Consider the following 20,752-nt stretch of genomic DNA (forward strand, 5'->3'; position numbering starts at 1 on the left):
CTTATCTAATATCCCCTTTTTATAGCCCTCGTGTAGAATTTTATCAAGAATCATCTTATAATTTTGAGTGGGGTTATTTTTCAATTTCCTATATGTTGTTACATCCGATACCAGCCTTGCCATTTCTATCTCATATTTTTCTTTATTCATCACGACCACCCCCCCCCTTTATCTGCCGGTTTAATTATTAGGTTGGGATTTTTTTCCAGATCTTTAAGTGCTTTCCTTTCTATATAGCTAAGGTTCTGTTTCACCTTATTTGTATCCATCTCCTCTAATTCTTTTAGTATGTCTAGGCTGATTAGCGGGAATTGATGTTCTAGATGATTATGATAACAGATTATGTCTAAGCTGATTATAATGATAATATAATGTAAGAGAAGTATGGTCATAATTTATGATAAGACTGATGAAAGTAATGAAAATGAAAGGAATGTTGCTTTTTAAATGTATAGCATAAAAGCTTGATTTGTAATTCCCGGATTTGATCCGGTGAAATTTTGAAGGTAATGATACAGCTGGGCTACTTAAGGAGCCTGATTGCGCATATGCGCAGTTCGCCCCTGAGGAAGCGAAGCAGCGAAACCCGGGTCGGGCAGGAACGAGACGTTGTAACGTGGAATCATTATATGCCTTTGTTGAACAACTCTGTTGTGAGTAGATTAAAACCTTTTTTATACCATCTAGTAAAGGGTACTTCACTATTTTGCCTGTCCTTTGAACCTCACAGAGGCTACTGTGCTTGGAAGACCGGACCCTGTTAGAGTGTCAGAGTAAAGGCGTGTGGAGCCCGACACTATTCATCACTGACCGGGAATCTAATCTAGAGCAGCGCGGCTCCAACCCCCTTCTATTAATAGCTTTGGCAGTAAGTTCATCTTCAGGATACTAACCCTGCCGAACCATGAGAAGTCTCGGCGATGCCAGGAGTCCAGATCCGCCTGGAACCGCCAGAGAAGCGGAGAGAAGTCCATCTGAAAGAGTTGGGAGAGGTCCGCCAAGACTTTTATGCCCAGATACTTTATTCCCGCAGGCGGCCAGGTGAAAGGGAACGAGGATTTAAGGGAGGAAACTAATTCCTGAGACAAGGAGACATTCAGGGCCTCGGACTTGGACATATTTATTTTAAAGTTCGTCCATTCGCCGAAACCAGTGAGTTTGCGGAGTAAGGGCAGGAGCGCAATACGTGGGTTGGTTATGTACAATAAAAGGTCATCCGCAAAGGCTGCGCATTTAGGCTCCACGCTACCTATCTTGACTCCAGCAATATCCGGATCTTCACGGATAGAAGCAAGGAGGTGCTCCATCACTAATACATATAGGAGGGGGGATAGCGGGCAGCCTTGACGCGTGCCATTGTGGATGAGAAAGGGAGGGGAATATGTGCCATTGATCTTAACGCGAGCAGAAGGTTGCTGGTATAGACTTTCCCCATGAAGTCCGGGCCTATCCCCAATCCCGAAAGGGCAGTTCGAATCGCTTACCAGGAAACTCGATCGAAGGCTTTTTCCGCGTCAAGGGATAAGATTATAAGGGGGGTGTTGGTAGATTTCGTGTGGAGGACGATGTCTAGTGTTCTGAGGGTGTTATCACGGGCTTCCCTCCGGGGGGTAAAGCCTACCTGTACAGGGTGTATCAAAAAGGGCAGGAACGTATTTAGTCTATTGGCAAGCAGTTTGGCGAATAACTTAAGGTCCACATTCAGCAAAGAGGTGTGGGTCCTTGTCGGGCTTGGGGATGACTGCAATGTGGGCCATGGTAGATTGCGCCGGAAAAGGGCATCCAGCATTGAAGACCTTCAACAGAAAGGGAGTGAGAGGAGCTGAAAAAACTTATATAAACTGGCGGTACCACCGGGTAAGGACTTGATCACGCCCTGTAACTCCGTTTCTGTGAATGGGGCCTCTAAGCTGACGCTTTGTTCAGTAGACAATTTAGGGCCACGAGATAGTGAATTGGGGGTCAGGTCAACCTCCACCTCATGGGGGCAAGGAAGGTTAAACAATCGGGAGTAAAAAGAGTGGAAGGAGGAGGCGATTTCCTCATTAGTGTGCACCATGTGGCCCGTTGGATTTTTGACAGCAGGGACATGGGAAGCAGCAATATGGCCTCTGAGAGCCCTTGAAAGCAGACGTCCGCACTTATTGCCATACTCGTAAAATGTACTGCGACAGGTTTGGATCATCCGTTTGTAGGACGCTTCCAGAAGGCATCGTGCGTCCATGCGTACGTTCTGAAGGTCACAAAGGACAGACTGAGAAAGGGCTCGCTTATGAAGGAGCTCTAAAGATGCAGTCTTCAGAGTACTGGCCTTTTCCTTTTTTAAGACGGGTGCCATGCTTGACGAGAATCCCACAGAGGACACATTTTAGGGCCTCCCATTGCATGGGAAGGGAGGTTGGGTCTGAGGCATGATCAGAGAGAAAGTTGGCTACAGTGGTGTGGAGGTCCGCAGCACATACTGCGTCTAGGAGGAGGGACTCCTTTAACCGCCAGGTCCATTAGTTTCTAGCTGAGGAAGGGAGCATCAGGGAACAGAAAACCGGGGCATGGTCAGACCAAAGGATATTGCCGATGGCCAGGCATCTTAGGGGAAGCCCCGGACGGTAGCTGGTGGGGCCCTTCCCAGGAGGAGCCAGTGGACCAGTGTGGTGAGGCAGCCAGAGAGGGCCCAGGAGAATGGAAGGGAGGACGGAAGGAGTCCAGCACAGCAGGAGCGCCTCCATTGTGGGGGCCTTCCCCAGGAGGGTGATGAGCGCCTGCAGGAGCGACCAAAGGGCCCCTCTGGAGGGTGAAGTCGTCCATGCTGCCAGGTAAGGGCTGACTAGGCCAGAAAGGGCGGGCTAGGGGCTTCAGGGCGCAGCTTTGTGGAGTGATTGGGTCCCCAGCCCCTAGTCCCCCGTTGCTAGAGTCCTGTGGTGAGCCCCCATGACCAGGTCCAGGTCAGGTGCGCACGCCAGGAGGGAGGAAGGCGGCGATGAGCGCGGCTCCAGGAAAGCCGGGGAGGTCCGATCCTGGGCCCGCAGCTCTGCAACTGCAGGTGAGGTAAAGATCAGTGGGGCAAAGAGAGGGATCGGTGCCGGTGGCGCTGTGTAGTGGGGCTCCCCAGTGTGTCCGAGTGAGTCGGAGGCGGGCGCATGGTCCGAGCGCGGGCGCCATCTTGTGAGGCTGCATGGAGGCCTGTCGGTCCGGAACCCGGAGAGGAGACTTGCCGGGCAAAGAGAAGGGGTAAATCACCCTGTGAGGCTGCTAGGGGAGCCGATGGTCGGGCTCTACCCTTTTTGACCGTTTTCCCCATCTGGAGAGGCTGGGTGCAGATGGATTTCGCCAGGGATGCAGAGGAGCTCAGGGAGAGCATGTCTTCACTCTCTCATGGCTGGCTACGCCCCCACAACAGCTTTATTTAAGGGCACCTTTCCCCTTGGTCATGACTTTCAGAGAAGCCCATAGAAGCTTTTTCATGTGTGTATGGTGCTCCTCTACCTGCTGCACGCCAAGGTCAAGGTTTCCCCGTCCACTCCTCGCATCTTGATGGATGTTCTTTTGAGCAGGGAATGTCCTAATAATATTTATATAGCGCCAACATATTCCGCAGCGCTGTACAATCAGCAAACCGGTGAACAATTAAAACAAGAGGAATGAGGGGTGACACCGAAGGTAACAAGTGTATGTTTTGTACAATGGTCCGGCCATCTTACCACAATAGGGGAGTAGATAGAAGGCTGCATGAGCCGCCACCAGCCGATATGTGTAGTGCTTCTGAGTGTATTTGTGGTGAGAATAAGCAGTTTAAATCGATTCCTGTACTGTATGGGCAACCAGTGCAGTGACTGGCACAGGGCGGAGGCATCGGAGTAGGGACTGGCAGAGGGCGGAGGCATCGGAGTAGGGACTGGCAGAGGGCGGAGGCATCGGAGTAGGGACTGGCAGAGGGCGGAGGCATCGGAGTAGGGACTGGCAGAGGGCGGAGGCATCGGAGTAGGGACTGGCAGAGGGCGGAGGCATCGGAGTAGGGACTGGCAGAGGACGGAGGCATCGGAGTAGGGACTGGCAGAGGACGGAGGCATCGGAGTAGTAGGGACTGGCAGAGGGCGGAGGCATCGGAGTAGGGACTGGCAGAGGGCGGAGGCATCGGAGTAGGGACTGGCAGAGGGCGGAGGCATCGGAGTAGGGACTGGCAGAGGGCGGAGGCATCGGAGTAGGGACTGGCAGAGGGCGGAGGCATCGGAGTAGGGACTGGCAGAGGGCGGAGGCATCGGAGTAGGGACTGGCAGAGGACGGAGGCATCGGAGTAGGGACTGGCAGAGGACGGAGGCATCGGAGTAGGGACTGGCAGAGGGCGGAGGCATCGGAGTAGGGACTGGCAGAGGGCGGAGGCATCGGAGTAGGGACTGGCAGAGGGCGGAGGCATCGGAGTAGGGACTGGCAGAGGGCGGAGGCATCGGAGTAGGGACTGGCAGAGGGCGGAGGCATCGGAGTAGGGACTGGCAGAGGGCGGAGGCATCGGAGTAGGGACTGGCAGAGGGCGGAGGCATCGGAGTAGGGACTGGCAGAGGACGGAGGCATCGGAGTAGGGACTGGCAGAGGGCGGAGGCATCGGAGTAGGGACTGGCAGAGGGCGGAGGCATCGGAGTAGGGACTGGCAGAGGGCGGAGGCATTTTAGTAGTGACTGGCACAGGGCGGAGGCATTTTAGTAGTGACTGGCACAGGGCGGAGGCATCGGAGTAGTGACTGGCACAGGGCAGAGGCATCGGAGTAGTGACTGGCAGAGGGAAGATTATTATGACATTCCCTGCTCAAAAGAACATCCATCAAGAGGCATCGGAGTAGTGACTGGCACAGGGCAGAGGCATCAGATTAGTGTCCTGGCACAAGGCACTACATTCAAGATAGATTTGTGAGGGGAGGCCAATTAATAGTGAGTTACAGTAATCCAGATGGGAATGGATCAGGGCGACTGAGTGTTTTTGTTGTTTCCACAGTCAGGCCTCTTACACACGAACGTGTTTTTTTTCCTTTTGCGTTCCGTATACAGAACCATTCGTTTGAATGGTTCCGCAAAAAAAATGCAAGTTGCTCCCTATGCATTCCGTTTCTGTTCTGCTAAAAGAGAGAACTTTTCCTATTATTGCCCGCAAATCACGTTTTGTGGCTCCATTCAAGTCAATGGGGCTGTAAATAAAAAACGGAACCGATACGGAATGCCCAATTTTTCAATGTCATTACTGTATACGATATGCTTCAGTTTCCGATCCGCAAAAAACAGATCACATACAGAAACAGAACGAAAACACTAGTGAAACGGAAATACGGATCAGTTTAAAACGGACTGCAAAACCATACGTTCGTGTGAAAGAGGCGTAAGAAAGGAGAAGATTCTACAGGTGTTTTTGAGGTGCAGGCGATGTGAGCGGGCAATAGATTGAATATACGGGATGAAGGAAAGATCAGTGTCAAATGTAACACCGAGATGGCGGGTGTGCCACGTACTGAGAGGTAGATATGGGGTTTAGGTAGGTTAGTAGATGGAGAGAATACCAGTAGTTTGAGAGTTTCAGATACAGAGAGGACATGATGTCAGACAGCGGACAGACAGTCACTGGTGTTCTGTAGTACAGCAGGGGTGATATCACTTATATAGTTGGGTTTCATCAGCATAGAGATGCTACTGGCAACCAAATCTGCTGATAGTCTGTCCGAGGGGGCTGTGTAGAGAGAAAAGGACCTAGGACTAAACCCTGAGGAACCCCAACAGCAAGAGGGAGAGGAGAAGTGGAGCCAGCGAACGATACACTGAAGGAGCAGCCAGAGAGATAGGAAGAGAACCGTGTACTTAAAGGGGTACTCCGGTGGGTACAAGTTATTCCCCATCCACAGGGTAGTGGATAACAGATCGGTGTTGGTACTACTGCTGGGACCCCCATCGATCACAAGAACAGGGACCCTGTACCTCCCCCCTTGGTGCTCCCATTTCTATGGGAGTTCCAGAGATAGCCGAGTACAGCGCTCGGCTATCTCCGGAACTCCCATAAAAATTAATGGAGCGACTGCGCGCATGTGCAACCCCTTTAAGGCTGATAGATTGGAGCATGGCGAGGAGGATATGGTGATCTACAGTGTCAAACACTGCAGAGAGTAGTCACCGTTGCATTTAGCTGTCAAGAGGTCATTGGTCACTTTGGTGATGGTGCAGAAACCAGATTGGTCTACTCTCGCCTCATCCGCTATCTGTCTCCCTGATCCATTACAAATGCTCCAGGAGATCAGAGACAGAGCTGTAGTTAGCTGTACAGGATGGGTCAAGAGAAGGTGGGGTGTTTTTTTTTTAAAGAATATTTGAAAGATAACAGAAGAGGGGTTGAAAGAGATTTTTTTGTGAAACTCACTTGTAAAATCTTTTTCTTGTTGTTTCCATTGGGGGACACAGACCATGGGTATAGCTTGAGGTATTAGTAGGAGGGACACTATGCAAAAGAAAGAGCTCCTCCTCCTCGGGCTATACCCCCAGGCTCCAGCAGGAGAAAGAATCCAAATAATGGAAACCATCAAACCAAGGCCAAGAGGCCCAACCACAAACAGAACAGAACCCCTCCTGCAACAAGCAGAATAGGCGGGAGCGTTGTCCCCCAATGGAAACAACGAGAAAAAGATTTTACAGGTGAGTTTCACAAAAAATCTCCTTTTCTCGTACATTCCATTGGGGGACACAGACCATGGGACATCCTAAAGCAGTCCATGGGGTGGGAAAAAACATCAACACCGCCAGGAAAAACGTCCAACTGTCAGACAGGAACCACAACCTGCAAAACCTTGCGGCCCAAGACAGCATCAGCTGAGGCCAGCGAATGTAACTGGTAAAACTTAGAAAAGGTAACGACCAGGTAGCCGCCTTACACAACTGAGACGCAGAAGCACGATTGCGTCTTGCCCAGGAAGCTTCCACCGCCCTAGTGGAGTGAGTGGAAATCCGCGATGGGGGAACCTTGCCACGAGCGCGATAAGCCGTGGCGATAGATGAGCGGATCTATCTCGCCACAGTGACCTTGGAGGCCGCCAGGCCCTTACGAGGCCCCTCTGGAATCACAAAGAGGGAGTCTGAACGACGAAAGGAGGAAGTAGCCCTCAGATGCACCTTCAGGGCCCGGACCACATCCAGGGAATGTAAAGCGCGCTCCTTAGGGTTTGCCATCAAGTCCACGTCCGGGCGGCCCCACCGGTGACAGACGTCTTCGAATACGTCTGGATGCAGAGACCACTCGCCTGGATCCACCCTGTTGCGGCTTAGGAAGTCCGCTGTCCAGTTGTCAACTCCCGGGATGTATACCGCCGACAACAGCAGAACATGAGACTCTGCCCACTGCAGGATCCTCCTCACTTCCTGCATCACCGCCCGGCTGCGGGTCCCACCTCGGTGATTGATGTAAGCCACAGCCGTGGCATTGTCTGACTGAATCCGCACCGGACGGGAGAGGGAGTGAAAAAACGCTCTCAGTTCCAGGATGTTGATTGATTCCGCCTCAGACCAAACCCCCTGGACCGTGAGGGTTCGGAGAACGCCGCCCCAACCCAGGAGTCTGGCATCTGTGGTGACAATCGTCCAAGAGACCGGGAGAAAGGACCTCCCTGACCTCAGATTCTGAAGGGACAGTCACCAAGGGAGAGATGCCCGAACCCGCAGAGACAGACGGACGCGAGCGTCCAGACCCCGAGAGGTCTTATCCCAGAGGTAAAGGATCTCCTGTTGAAGCGATCGAGTGTCCTCGGCCTCCAGTAGCGAGGGGGCCTTTATCAGAATGTCTAAATAAGGCAGCACAGTAATGTCCCTGGAGCGAAGAAGCGCCATAAGCGGTGCGAGGATCTTGGTAAAGACCCGCGGGGCGGCTGCTAACCCAAAAGGAAAAGCGACAAACTGATAGTGCCTGTTGCCAATGGCAAAGCGCAGAAAACGTTGGTGACATTCTGCGATAGGGACGTGCAGATAGGCGTTCTGGCTGTCTACAGATGCGAGGAACTCCCCTGGAAGCAGAGAAGCAATAACGGAGCGTAGGGACTCCATCCGAAATCTCCGTACCCGCAGAAGCTTGTTGAGTAGCTTCAGATCCAGGATCGGCCACACCGACCCCTCCTTCTTTGGGACCATGAACAGGTTTGAATAGAATCCTGTTCCTTGTTCCTCTAGGGGAACTGGGGCGATAACCCCCCTGTCTAGCAGGAAAGATACTGCCCTTAAGAGGTCCGAGGCCCGGGCCGGATCCCCCGGAACGCGAGAAGGGGGAAAAACGTTCCGGTGGTCTGGACGCACACTCTATCTTGTAACCCGAAGTTACAACTTCTAGCGCCCAGGCGTCCTGAACATGAGCCCTCCAGACCTGCTGGTAAGAGAGCAGGCGGCCCCCCACCGCAAGGGGTGGGGGCGTCCCTTCATGCGGAGGCCTGCTTGGGAGCAGCAGGACGGGCTGACTGCGTCTTCTGGCGCCAGGAAGACTGGGGCTTAAAGGAGGGCTTCTTGCTGGAGTCCTGAGACCCCCCCCGCGGAGGAAGCCGGAGACGCACTGTTAGGGAAGCGCCGAAATGACTGGTACCGGGGATCCACCTTAGGGGGAGAAGACCACTTCTCCACACTATCCTCCGTTTTCTGCCATACGTTTGGTGGCAGAAAACTTTTGATGAGGACGATTCCAGGCCTTAGCTATGACCGTGGAAAATTCCCCATGGACCGGAAACACTACCGTCCCAGGCTCTTTAGATGGAAAAAGGGAGAACTCCCGACTAGTGGAAGGAGGAGAATCCCCGTGGAGATTAAAGGTGTTACGGACAGCCGCTACCAAGTCAGCCACCAAGGTGGAAAGCTTAGGCGGTGTGTCCCGCTCCGCGACATCATCTGAGCCAGATAATTCCCCTTCAGACTTGTGCTCCCTAGGGGTGGGAGAATAGTCTGCATGCACCACTAGGCTAGGGGGGGGGAAGCGGAGTCATCCGAGGATGGACGCTGCCGCTCACGCTGCCTCTTAACGGTCGAGCGTCCTCTGCAGGAACCACTGAGTGGAGATGGAGTGGTTGGAGCTACAGGATTAGCCATTGCCATGCGGTCCATAAAGGACATGGCTGCCTTAGCAACTAGGGCCAAATCAGCAGCCGCGCCAGACATAACAGAGGCCCAAGCGGGTACCGCAGGCTCCATAGAGACAGGGGAGGAACTGGGCTGGGTGAGAGAATGGGGAGAAGGGCGATCCCGACCGGGGGCAGGGCAGGAGGCACAGGTACCAGAGACAGTTAAAGGCAAAAGACACTCCTTACAGGACCCCATTGGGGTCTAAGAAGCGGTTTTGGCAGACTTAAGGGGGGCCCCAGGCTTAGGCATGATGGCAGCACAAAAGGAAGATCACTTAAATAGCTGAAGAAAGAGAAAACATTAGATTTTTTGTACTCACCGTAAAATCCTTTTTTCGTAGTAGGCATTGGGGGACACAGCACCATGGGTATATGTCCAACTACCACTAGAAGGCACTAGACACAAAAAAGTGTTGGCTCCTCCCAGGTGGGCTATATCCTCTCCACAGGCACAAGGCTATTCAGTTTGTACCAAAAGCAGTAGGAGAGAGAAGAAAAGCAAGGAACCAACAACTCCCGTACCGGGAAGATCAAGAGACCAGCCCGGAGAAGCGGAAGTAAAAACATAGGGTGGGATCTGTGCCTACTACGAGAAAAGGATTTTACGGGGAGTACAAAAAATCCAATTTTCTCGTGCATGGCATTGGGGGACACAGCACCATGGGACGTCCCAAAGCAGTCCCTGAGGGAGGGAAAAGAAGAGACGCGCCACCGGTTGGGCATACAGGTGCAGGAGAACCATGTGACCCAACAGGAAAAAACACTGAATGGGCAAGAGGTTCCATAACAAGGAAGAAACAAGGAAGAAAATCCCAAATGCAAGAAGGTGGCAAAAGGGAACACCGAGCGCAGCCAAGGGCTGGAGAAAAAAAATTAGGACAGCACCGCGTGTTGGAACTACCCAACGCTCTACATTGTCTCAGACCCAAAAAACCTGTGGCCATCCCCTGACAGGCCAGGGGAGAAAGGAAACAGGGAAGCACTGGAAACCAAACGAGTGAGGGAAGCCATAGCAAGGCTCACATGTGAAGGGAGCAGGTCTCCCCTCACCGCAAGGCCAGGAGATGAAGCTAAGCGCCCCATTTAAAGGTGAAAACCCAAGGCTGCTAGAGGAAACCGCCAACCCTTGGAGAAGGAGGGGGTTGTAGGTAAAGGCCAGGAAAAGAGAACGATAACACCTGCGTCCCAAAAACAGGAGACGAGGCACAAGCCTCTGAAAACAAGATATCACTGTGAAGCGTAAGACCAGAGGAAACTCTGGGCATGTGAAGTATCATGGAAAAAAGGAACCAGATACAGGCCCAGGCAATCTCAGCAGGGACACACTGGCCTGAGAGACATGGGAGTAGAAGGAGAGTACTCCAAACAGCCTAAGGAGGAAAGGTTCTACAACAGGAGGAGGTCCCTCCCGAAGGAGACCATACGGTGGAATCGCAAACCGTAGCACTAAACCACTCAATACCAGGTACTTGACGTGGGAGGATGGGAAAAGAGACACGAATCCAAAGAGGACCTCAAATGAACGGGGACAGGGACTCCAGAAAGGAGTACCCAGTATGGGCTCACAAGGAACCAGGAGCTGAACCACCAGAAGACAACGCAAGCCAGAATATCCAGGAAAGGCGAAAAGAAACCACCATAGGGGAAGGGACATTGGCCATGGACAACTAGCCGTACCAAGAATAGTGACTAGCAAACTGTATACATTGTCCCAGAGAGGGCAAGTACAGCAGCTCGGGATGTACCATAAAACGACAGACATCCATATGCATAAGGAATGCAGAAGTCGCCATGAAAAAACCGGGGTAGCCTACATAGAAATGTAGAAACCAGCTGCGACCGGCATACAGAAAACTCCCGGGGGGGAGAAAGTACCTGACAGGTGCAGACGACGGCAAGGTCCAAGGGGAACGCCCCTCTGCATGTAGTACAACCAAGCAGAAAATACATGGGAATACCGAAAACACCTGGACCCAGAAGGAACTACGGGGCCCTGTCCAATGCCAGAGCAATCAGCTGAAAATTCACCTACTAGACAGGTGTGTGGCGCTCAGTGGTCCTGTCCTTGATCCGTCAGGGAGGACGTCCAGCGACGATAAAAGCCGTGGACCCAGAAGGATTCCGTGTGGCGGAGGACATCCAGCGATGACCGAAAACCGCTGCAGCGGCCGATGCTCACCAGCTACGTGTCCAAACAAGGTAGAAGCAGTGGCGTTGCGAGGGGGGTGCGGGCCGCACCGGGTGACACCAGTCTGATGGGGTGTCACCCGCTGGCCGCCGGAGTTCTCCTTAACTAACTAACTTTAGGCAGGGCCGGCGCTTCCATAGAGGCGGGGGGGGGCTCTCTCCCTCCCCCTGTGCTGCTGCCGCTGCCTCCGCCAATGAGAAGAGGGATTGGAGGAGGAGGGGAGGGGCTGTGGCCACTGCGCCACCAATGAAGAAAACTGACCTGTAATACAAATACAGGAGGCGGGTGCCGGAATCAAATAGCCGGCACCCGACCTCTATGACAGGGAGCGGCACCTGAAGAGTTAACTGTCACTGATCGCAGCCCCCTATCATAGAGGTCGGGTGCCGGCTATTTCATTCCGGCACCCGCCTCCTGTATTTGTATTAACATTGAGTGCGCGCCCCCCCCCCCAGTATAATAAACATTTTGTGCACCCCCCCCCCCAGTATAATTAACATTTTGTGCACCCCCCCAGTATAATTAACATTTTGTGCACACCCCCCCCCCCCCCCCCCCCCCCCCAGTATAATAAACATTGGTGGCGCAGTGGGAAGTGCCAATGAGGGTTAAAAAAATAAATAAAAAATGAACTCACCTCCTCCAGTTGATCGCATAGCTGCCGGTCTCCTGTTCTATCTTCAGGACCTGTGGTGACGTCACTGAGCTAATCACATGGTCCATTACCATGGTGATGGATCATATGATGTACCATGTGATGACCACAGTGATGTCACCACAGGTCCTTTCACAGGTCCTGAAAATAGAACAGGAGACCGGCAGCTGCGCGATCAATTGGAGGAGGTGAGTTAATTTTTATTTATTTTTTTAACCCTCATTGGCACTTCCCACTGCGCCACCAATGTTTATCATACTGGGAGGGGGCCGCACTCAATGTATATTATACTGGGGGGGGGGTGGGGGTGGCCGCACTCAATGTATATTATACTGGGGGGGGGTGGCCGCACTCAATGTATATTATACTGGGGGGGGGGTGGCCGCACTCAATGTTTATTATACTGGGGGGGGGGTGCTCTCAATGTATATTATACTGGGGGGGTGGCCGCACTCAATGTTTATTATACTGTTGGGGGGGGCGCTCTCAATGTATATTATACTGGGGGGGGCGCTCTCAATGTATATTATACTGGGGGGAGGCGCTCTCAATGTATATTATACTGGGGGGGTGGCCGCTCTCAATGTATATTATACTGGGGGGGTGGCCGCTCTCAATGTATATTATACTGGGGGGAGGCGCTCTCAATGTATATTATACTGGGGGGGCGCACTCAATGTTTATTATACTGGGGGGCGCACTCAATGTTTATTATACTGGGGGGGCGCTCTCAATGTTTATTATACTGGGGGGGGCGCTCTCAATGTTTATTATACTGGGGGGCGCACTCAATGTTTATTATACTGGGGGGCGCACTCAATGTTTATTATACTGGGGGGGTGCTCTCAATGTTTATTATACTGGGGGGCGCTCTCAATGTTTGATATACTGGGGGGGCGCTCTCAATGTTTATTATACTGGGGGGCGCACTCAATGTTTATTATACTGGGGGGGTGCTCTCAATGTTTATTATACTGGGGGGCGCTCTCAATGTTTATTATACTGGGGGGGCGCTCTCAATGTTTATTATACTGGGGGGGCGCTCTCAATGTTTATTATACTGGGGGGCGCACTTAATGTTTATTATACTGGGGGGGCGCACTCAATGTTTATTATATTGACCTTCTACTTAGCAGTCTGTATTCAGAATGCTATTATTTTCCCTTATAACCATGTTATAAGGGAAAATAACACAGTGAATAGACTTTCATCTTAGCAACCAAGCGTGAAAATCGCACCGCATCCGCACTTGCTTGCGGATACAATGCGATTTTCACGCAGCCCCATTAACTTCTATGGGGTCTGCGTTGCATGAAAACGCACAACATAAAGCATGTTGCGATTTTCACGCAGCGCACAAGTGATGCGTGAAAATCATCGCTCATCTGCACAGCCCCATAGAAGTGAATGGGTCCGGATTCAGTGCGGGTGCAATGCGTTCACCTCACGCATTGCACCCGCGCAGAAATCTCACCCATGTGATAGGGGCCTAAGGGTGAATAGGACAAGGGTTCCAGCCCCTAAGGGGGCTAATAGTAAGTGAAAATAAAACACAAACACTAAGGCTACTTTCACACTTGCGGCAGTGTGATCCGGCAAGCAGTTCCGTTGTCAGAACTGCCTGCCAGATCCGCCGATCTGGATGTGACTGAAAGCATTTATGAGATGCATCCGGATGCGGATCCATCTCACAAATGCATTGCAAGAATGAATCCATCTCTCCGCTTGTCATGCAGACAGACGGATCCGTCTTGTATCTTTTTACACATTTTTACCGGCATGCGCAGACCGAAAGGACGGATCCTGCATTCCGGTATTTTGAATGCCGGATCTGGCACTAATACGTTCCTATGGGAAAAAATGCCAGATCCGGCATTCAGGCAAGTCTTCAGTTTTTTTCGCCGGAGATAAAACCGTAGCATGCTGCGGTTTTATCTTTTGCCTGATCAGTCAAAATGACTGAACTGAAGACATCCTGATGCATCCTGGACGGATTACTCCATTCACAATGCATGGGGATATGACGGATCAGTTCTTTTCCGAAAAGTCCAAACTATTAAATTATTAAAAAATATCTTCTATGCGGTGAGCATTCGCCATTTTTTAGTCGCCTTGCCACCCCAAAAAATAGGATAGGACTGTTCTACTATGGGCCGAACATTTCATAAAATGCGAAATGCACGTGGCTTTTTTGCTTGGTATTGAGTATCGCAATACTTTTTTATGGTGAGAAAGCGAATCTAAATTTTGGTATTGAAACAACCCTACGCCGATCTGATCGGCGTAGCGTTGTCACGATACCAAAATTTTCATTTGGTTTTGATTTGGCGACTAAAAATGTAATTTGGCTCCTACATTTTTCAGTTCAGGAGCCAATGGCTACTAGGTATTTTTTTTTGTCTGGAGCCCTGCTTATAGAGGCCGGCGCAGGCGGCGCGATGACGTCATCGCGCCGCCTAAGCCCTGAGCCGTACACAGCGCGGGACACAGGCCAGAAGAGGCCTGCATCGCATCGCTGCCAAAGAGGTAAGTGTTTTTTTCCTTTTTTTTTTTTCTCTGTACAATACTGATGGCTAGTGGCACATGATAGGAGAGGCCCTATGGCTAGTGGCACATGATAGGGGGGGCCGCCTATGGCTACTGGCACATGATAGGTGGGCCTATGGCTACTGGCACATGATAGGGGGGCCCTATGGCTACTGGCACATGATAGGGGGGCCCTATGGCTACTGGCACATGATAGGGGGGCGCCTATGGCTACTGACACATGTTGATGGGGGGCTTAGGCTACTGGCACATGATTAAGGGGCATCTATGAGGGCACATTTCACTGGCACATTATTGGGGGACATCTATGGGGGCACTTCTTACTGGCACATTATTGATGGCACTATAGGGGCATCTACTGAGGCCACAAAGAACGGTTATTTTATATGGGGGCTCTGTATAGGGGCATTTTATACTGGGACACATTGTGTTGGGTACTATGGGGAAGGGGGGAGAGGACTACTACGGGGCACTGAGAAGGGGTATTTTATGCTTACAAATTATGGGGGACACTGAGGGCATCTACTGGCGCACTATATATCGGGCATTTTATACTGGTACATTATGGGGGCACTAGGGGGGAGAGGAGCACTATGGGGGCATTTACTGGGGTCACTATATAGGGGTATTTTATACTGGCACATTATGGAGGCACTATGGGGACATTAGCTCAACTGGGGACATTACAGGGGGGTATTTTTTGCACTGACACATTATAAGGAGAATTATTTCTACTGGGGGAAGGCATTATGGTGGGCGTTATTACTCCCACATGGTATGAGCCCCCTAGTAGCAGCACCGGCCTCTCCCTGCTCTGCTATCCCTCTGCCCCTTCTCCAAATACTTATTATGAAATCTTTCTCATTAGGATAAAACACATCATCAGCTCCGCCGAGCCCCCGGCCAAAGTGTGGAAGTGGCGTCCGAGATCCCCAAGGGCCAAGCCAAGTAATTGTAAGTTTTCATATGAAATATGTTTGTTATATACATATAGCATACACTGTCAGGTGTCACCCAGGGGGGGGGTGACACCATTTTCTACCGCACCGGGTGACACCAGCCCTAGCAACGCCACTGGGTAGAAGATCCAGTGGAGATCCCTGTACTTCACCAGGAATGGGCCTCTCTGCAATAGGAAACAACACGAGTACTCCTCTATAACATGGGGTAACGCGGAGCACAGCATACCGTAGTACCTTAAAGAGATGGCAAGAGCAACTCTAGCACAAAGGCCAACAACCACCTGCAGTGGCGACTCTAGGAACAATATATAGGGGGGGCACAAAGATACCACAGTCAAAAATGGGGGGGCACAAACAAAATAAGTATATATCAATAAGATTACAAAATACGAGTGAATTGCGATATGCAGGGATACAGTTATAATAAAGCAATTTACTTACAAAAGAAGCTACTCAGTCGTCTGCTGTGCCGTCCTCTGCTTGCATCCACGTATTCTTTCCCCTTCTTTCTGTCTCTCGTCAGTGCACAGGCACACTGTTATGGGGGATCTGTGGAAGACACACTGTTATGGGGGCATCTGTGGATGACACATTATGCCTCTCATTAGCCCTCATTATGCCTCTCATATCAGCCCCCATATCAGCCCTTATGCCTCATTAGCTCCCATATCAGCCCTTATGCCTCATTAGCCCCCATATCAGCCCTTATGCCTCATTAGCCCCCATATCAGCCCTTATGCCTCATTAGCCCCCATTATGCCTCTTATTAGCCCCATTATGCCTCTTATTAGCCCCATTATGCCTCCAATTAGCCCCCATATGCCTCCTATTAGCCCCCATATGCCTCCTATTAGCCCCCATATGCCTCCAATTAGCCCCCATATGCCTCCAATTAGCCCCCATATGCCTCCTATTAGCCCCCATATGCCTCCTATTAGCCCCCATATGCCCCCATATGCCTCCTATTAGCCCCCATATGCCTCCTATTAGCCCCCATATGCCTCCTATTAGCCCCCATATGCCTCCTATTAGCCCCCATATGCCTCCTATTAGCCCCTATATGCCTCCTATTAGCCCCTATATGCCTCCTATTAGCCCCCATATGCCTCCTATTAGCCCCCATATGCCTCCTATTAGCCCCCATATGCCTCCTATTAGCCCCATATGCCTCCAATTAGCCCCCATATGCCTCCTATTAGCCCCATATGCCTCCTATTAGCCCCCATATGCCTCCTATTAGCCCCCATATGCCTCCTATTAGCCCCCATATGCCTCCTATTAGCCCCCATATGCCTCCTATTAGCCCCCATATGCCTCCTATTAGCCCCCATATGCCTCCTATCAGCCCCCATATGCCTCCTATTACCCCATATGCCTCCTATTAGCCCCATATGCCCCCATTTGCCTCCAATTAGCCCCCATATGCCTCCAATTAGCCCCCATATGCCTCCTATTAGCCCCCATATGCCTCCTATTAGCCCCCATATGCCTCCTATTAGCCCCCATATGCCTCCTATCAGCCCCCATATGCCTCCTATTACCCCATATGCCTCCTATTAGCCCCATATGCCCCCATTTGCCTCCAATTAGCCCCCATATGCCTCCAATTAGCCCCCATATGCCTCCAATTAGCCCCATATGCCTCCAATTAGCCCCATATGCCTCCAATTAGCCCCCATATGCCTCCAATTAGCCCCCATATGCCTCCTATTAGCCCCATAGGCCCCCATATGCCTCCAATTAGCCCCCATATGCCTCCAATTAGCCCCCATATGCCTCCTATCAGCCCCATATGCCTCCTATTAGCCCCATATGCCTCCTATTAGCCCCAAATATGCCTCCAATTAGCCCCAAATATGCCTCCAATTAGCCCCAAATATGCCTCCAATTAGCCCCCATATATGCCTCCAATTAGCCCCCATATGCCTCCTATTAGCCCCCAAATATGCCTCCAAATGCCCCATATGGCTCCAATTAGCCCTTATATGCCTCCTATTAGCCCCCATAATGCCCCCAGCAGCCACATTTTTTATAAAATAAAAAATAAAAACACTTACCTCTCCTGCTCCTGGACGGACGCCGCCTGCCATTTTCTCCTCAGTCGACTGTGCTCTAAACTGGCGCGCACAGCGTGAGGTCACAGAGCGCCCTCACGCTGTGCGCAGCCCTGCACAGCCGACAGCCGAGGACCAGGAAGTGGCGAGTACAGAGCGTTCACCACTTCCTGGTCCTTCGGTACTAATGAGCGCTTCCATAATGGAAGCGCTCATTAGTATTCACTCTGGGGAATCAGCGGGGGGGGGGCACCCGGGGGGGCAAGGGACAACATAGGGGGGGCAATTGCCCCCCCTCGCCCCCCTCTAGCGACGCCACTAACCACCTGGCCATGGAGTAGGGAGCGTGGTTGTATGAGGACCACCAGACAGATCAGTCATATACTGGAGCTACCAGAAGTAGCACTAGACCGATAAGGTGGGGGTTGGGCTGGCCCACCCCTGCCAGATATGGTAACCATGCACATGCTGAACGAAGGTGGCCTGGTGCAGACAGTGCCTTGAGAGGTACAAGGAGACCAATGAGCACGACCGTAACGGAGTGACAGATGTATGGAAGAACCAAACGGATGGAACCAACATCCGCAGCACAGATTAGAACCCGGGGGCAGAAAACACCCAGTTATACAGAAACTGTCTGGGCCACAGACTGCACCATAGGGCCCAGCACTTGGGGTACTACAAACACACGCCTAAAACATAGGTAAAGTGGCTGCATGTTGCCGTCTAAGGAGAGTGGAAACATAGCAAGAGCATCTGGGAATGCGACAGCATTTGGAGGGTACAGGTACTCAACCTGTAAAGTAGAAATACGTCTGTGTAGCGCAGAGATACGACCAGACAGGTGTAATGGGTACAGCATCTGGAGATGGTAGAGGTACTACATTTAAGATCGAAGCAATGTGGCCGCACGGTGCACCCTAGAACCAGAGAGGTGCAACAGCAACCGCGTTAACAATGGTACCCATAGGGCCGCACAACACCACAAAGAACAAGACAGGTGCACACTACAATCAGGTAGGTGCAATGGCAACAGAAACAGGGCCGCATAGTACACCATAGAAGGCAGACAGGTGTAACGGCTGCAGCATCAGAGACGGTTCAGGAACTCTACCTATGAAGGGAGTAAGATGGCTGTTTGGTGCACACTATGATGAGGTAGGTGCAATGGCCACGGCAATTGGAGGAGGCCTCAATATCTCGTCCTGTAAGGGAGAGAAAATGCCACATGGTACACCATAAAGCCAGACAGGAGGAACGGCTACAACATCCGGAGATGGTGCAGGTACTCTACCTGTTAAGGGATCAAGGTGGCAGGGAACAGACAGGTGTAATTGAACCGGACAGGGGCAATTCTACGGCAATTGAAAGTGGCCTCTATATCTCGCCCGCAGGGAGAAATGTTGCCGCATGGAACACAATAGAGCCCGCCAGGGGTATCGGCTACAGCATCGGAGATGGCGTAGGTACTCTACCTATGAAGGGAGCAAAATGGCTGGGAACAGACAGGTGCAATTGCAACGGCAATTAAAGGCGGCCTGTATATCTCGCCAGGAAGGGAGAAATAGTGCCGCATGGAACACCATAGCGCCAGCCAGGGGTATTGGCTACAGCATCAGGAGATGGTGTAGGTACTCTATCTATGACAGGTGCAATTGCTACGGCAATTGAAAGCGGCCTGTATATCTCACCCGGAAGGGAGAAATAGTGCTGTATGGAACACCATAGAGCCAGCCAGGAGTATCTGGAGTAGGTGTAGGTACTCTACCTATGAAAAGGGGCAAGGCGGCTGGAACAGAATATATAATTGCTCTTAACTCACCAACCTACAGGAGGCGATTGCCGAGCTAACCGCTTGCCTAGAACAGGAGCCCCCTGTAATGAGGTAGAGTGGCGAATACCAGCACCAGGATGGGGACCCCGTGGAAACAATCTCAAATGTGTAGAGCATAGCCCCTGGTATAGGGGAACCAGGAAGGCTTGTCAGGGACAGCCTATGGCAGTGGTGCAGGTACCCCCCTGTTAAGGAGAAGGTGTACGTACCAGAGACACCGCGTAGGTGACTCAGTATGCTAAACACGGGGACGGCTGCCTTACCTGTGCGGTTGAATACCTGTGCAGTCAGGGGAGCGCCATCCGAAAATCCACTAGAGGGGATACCAACCCTGGGTAGGAGAGGTTCCTCCGTGCACGTTAGTCTTGACCTCCCAGAGGGCTTCTGTATGGAGGAAGACTGCCTGATGCTCTGTTCCGAGGGAATCGGTGCAGAGGTGTCCCCAGAGGAAACGGATGGGGTGACAGGAAGGATTCGTCACCAGCCTCAGGCCTGTCCTGGGGAGGATCCGAGGAGGGGTGGGACCCCGTTGAGACCACCCGAGGGTGTACTGTGAGCTACCCCTTGCCGAACCCGGGAGAAGGTACCCCTAACTGAGCATTCCCCATCTGCAGGGAGGACCCTGGGAGGGCAGAGGTGGCCGCAATTTGGGTAGGTAGCAGTCCAGCGACACCGCCGGGGAGAGTCTGACAAGGTTCCCATGGCATTGACACGGAGGGAGCCCATTCCGAGAAGCGACACCTGGGGATAGGCGGATCAGGGCAAACAGAGCACCTGGGAGCCGGGAACGGGCCATAGAAGATGAGGCCTAGTCCCGGCAGAAGCCGGGGACTAAAGTAGCGGGGAAGGCCAGGGAGAAGACTGTGTGGCCAGGGAGGAGAGAAAAAAAACAGCCAAGGGGGAAGAGAAGGGAGGGAAAACCAGAAAATAACCCCCCCACCAAGAAAAAAAAAGGGGGAGGGGGTGGCTTGGAGGAAGATGGAGGCTTCCCAGGACCCCCAGCTAAGGTGGATCCCATCCCCCTGGCCTCAGGAGGGAACCTAACCCTGGGGCAGGGACACCGGAGTATACTCACCATCCGATATACTCGCCATCCGATGTCTTCGGGCACCGCAGGGTCATCCCTTCGGCAGACTCCGCACAGGAACCGTGGGAATGCCGGCAAGCCACTGCGGATGCAGTCCGTGGGGACTGGGTGACCGGCTATGTTACCGAAGTACGCGCCCGCAGGGGGGGGGGCAACTAAAGTGGAACACGATGGAGCCCCAGCCTGCAGCAGGTATAACGGTGGGAAACACCGAGACCTGCGGGAGAAAAAAAAAAAATAAAAAATAAGAATAAAAAGAAAAAACAGCAGGACCTGAAAAAAAAAAAAAAAAAAAAAAAAAAAAAAGCAGGAC

The sequence above is a fragment of the Bufo gargarizans genome, chromosome 1 (genome assembly GCF_014858855.1).
Source record: "Bufo gargarizans isolate SCDJY-AF-19 chromosome 1, ASM1485885v1, whole genome shotgun sequence".
Lineage (NCBI taxonomy): Eukaryota > Metazoa > Chordata > Amphibia > Anura > Bufonidae > Bufo > Bufo gargarizans.